Here is a 3,045-nt window from a genome sequence, read left to right on the forward strand (position 1 = left end):
TGTACTCATACTAGAATGATATAATTGCTTGCATGTACAAAAAAAAAAAAAAAAAAGAGAAGCGAATATCTATTGGTGTTGTGATAATGAGAAAATAAGGTAATGCCTTTTGATTACTTGGATCATTAGGCTTACTTAAACTAGTGCAAACTGAAGTTGATTATGGATATGTTTGATCGAAGTAGACATGGACAATGGATCAGATCGCCTATTATATGGCCCAGCCCGATATGAATCGGACCATGCCTGACATAGCCCGCTGCTATAGTAATGGGCCGTGCCTAGATTGGGCTAAGGGTTTGCGGCCCGCAGACCAGGCACGGCCCGGCCATGTCCAGGCATGGCATGTTTTGCATGTAGGCTTGACCTTTTTTTTAATTTAAAAAATATAATTTTTTTAATAAATTAAAAAAAATTAAGGAGCAAAATTAAATATAGATGTTGGATTTTTTTGTAAAAATAAAAAATCATCTTGTAATGGTGGAGGTTTTGACGTGGACTCCTATCGATTTATTCATAACAATCAAAATGATATAAGGGAGGGAGGGGGGCTAGACCTGATCTCTAGAATACAATGAAGGAGTGAGAAGGAATAGAAGTGACTCACCTCAATAATTAAAAGGTAAAAACTAAAAAGTTACAAATATAAGAAATTAATAATTAAAAATCTTACTGAACGTCATACGTTAATAGTGTTTGTGTCATCATCGTCATTGGACGTCGTATCATGTCCACCTTTATCTTGAAGTCTCATCTCGACATCCAACCAATCTTTAAAACAGAACAGCATTTCAATTGTTTCGTTGGTCATTCTACTCCTCTTTTTGTCCAAAACACGTCGATCTGTACTAAAAGTGGATTCTGATGCTACTATAGACATTGGCACAGCTAAAGTATCATGTACAATAGTGGACATTACATGATATTAATTTTTAACACTCCTTCATCAGGTTAATACATCAAGACTCTCTATTTGATTTTCATCGTATGTAGATTGAAGATCATTTTATGAATAAAATTTAAGTTCACTACTTAAAGATGAAGATGTAGATGAACTTGAAGAAGTATGTGTATGTCTCCTATAAGTAATGAATAAGAAAACAGATGATGAACGAAGAGTACTAGAAGAAGAGGTGGATGTTTGTAAACGAGAAGCACTAGATCCATGAACCTTTTCATAAAGCATAAATATCATAAAAAAGTTGGTTTATCTCAGTTTTAACGAGTTCGAGATCTTGATTCATGTTTTCGCAATATGCATTAAGTAAAATTAGTACAGTACTTAATTTAATATTTGAATCAAATACAGTAACTAAGTTATGCATAGGATATATCCTATCCCAATACTCATTACATTTAGATTTTATTGCATAAATAATAAACTCTAAAATACCATTATATCTATGTTGTGTAAATTTTTGACTAATAAGATATGCTTGTTGTAAAAATGAATAAAAGATTGGATAATAAACACTAGAAAGAATATTAGTAGCATTATAAAAATTAATAAATTTTTTTTTCAAAATTTTATCTTTGTTCCAATCATTTTCAGTCAATGTAAAACCTAATCCATAATCATTAATATATGTACTTAATAAATTTTTATATGGATATGATCATGTATCATGGTATATGTTGAGTTCTAACGAGTAACTACATCAAGTTTAAATTTTTTAAAGTATCCACCATGATCTATATACATTTGCTTAAATTTTTAAAGTCTTGCTCTTGAAGTATAAATAAAAGAAACTCTATTTTTAATTTTTACAATAACATCTTGAATCATATGCATGTCAGATTGACTAGAGAGATTTAAAATATGACATGCATATTTAATATGCAATAAATTTTTATTTAGAATGAAATGCAATGAGTCCTTTAATAATCTGATAATATAATTATTATTAGATGCATTATCAAAAATAATATAATTTTATCATTAATGCCATATTAACATGCAGTTTGATAAATAGCATTAAAAATTTATTATCCAGAATATGAAAAATTAAAAGCATGAAAAGCAATAATATATTTATTTAATAGTCAATCATTATCAATAAAATGAGCAGTAACAGCAATAAAATAATAACTACTAATAGATTCTGTCCAAATATCAGAAGTTAATGATACTTTTGAATTTAGGACAAAGAGAGTTCCAATTAAATTTTGTTTCATTGCTAAAAAAATAATTATAACTACTCTTCTAAATATACATCTATTAGTTCTTTTGTAAGTAAGTTGTAGGATTAATTGAATATACTTTTCAAAATTAAAAGACTCATATGAGCTAAAAGATAATTCATCCTTAACTATCTATTTTATCCATATTTTTTTTTATTTTCATGATTATATGCAAAATTACCTACAAGATTGCTCTCTTGTGTATTAAGAGTGCTTTAAAGATGAGTATCACTTATCATATGGCTCTCTTGATGTTTGTTAAAATGATCAGTTCTCCCGTTACTAACATAACTATATAATTTAGCACATTTCTTATATTTTTCTTTTAAAACTTCATCTATCATGACTCTTTCAAAATCATTCCATATAGCACTAGTCCTTTTACGGAAAGAAATGGCATAGCTTTGATCTTCGATATTGATTTCAGAGGGAGCAGAAATCTGAGGAATACCAAAATAACTTCCATCAAAAAATGCCATATCTAAATATGAGTTATGCAAATAATAAAAATTAACTAAATGAAGAAATTGAGTAGAGGTAGACAAAGATTTGTGAGCTTCCTCTTGTGCTCCTCAGGACCTTAACAAGAACCTCTAAGGCTCTAATAAGTAGATTAATCCTCCTCTTATGTATCATTTGAATATTTACTAATTGCTAAATATTGAATACTTGCTAAATATTGTTAGAAAATGAAAGAAGTGGGAAGTATTTAAAGAAATCTTAGTATCTTTATTTTTTTAAATTATCTCTAAAATTAATCATTTTATGACCGTTGGAGAGTTAAAATAGTGAAAAAACAAAAACTAGCTGTTATCTAAATAAATAAAAAAAAACTGAATTAGCCGTTACGGATCGTGCCTGGCG

The sequence above is a fragment of the Elaeis guineensis genome, chromosome 7, assembly GCF_000442705.2.
Source record: "Elaeis guineensis isolate ETL-2024a chromosome 7, EG11, whole genome shotgun sequence".
NCBI lineage: Eukaryota > Viridiplantae > Streptophyta > Magnoliopsida > Arecales > Arecaceae > Elaeis > Elaeis guineensis.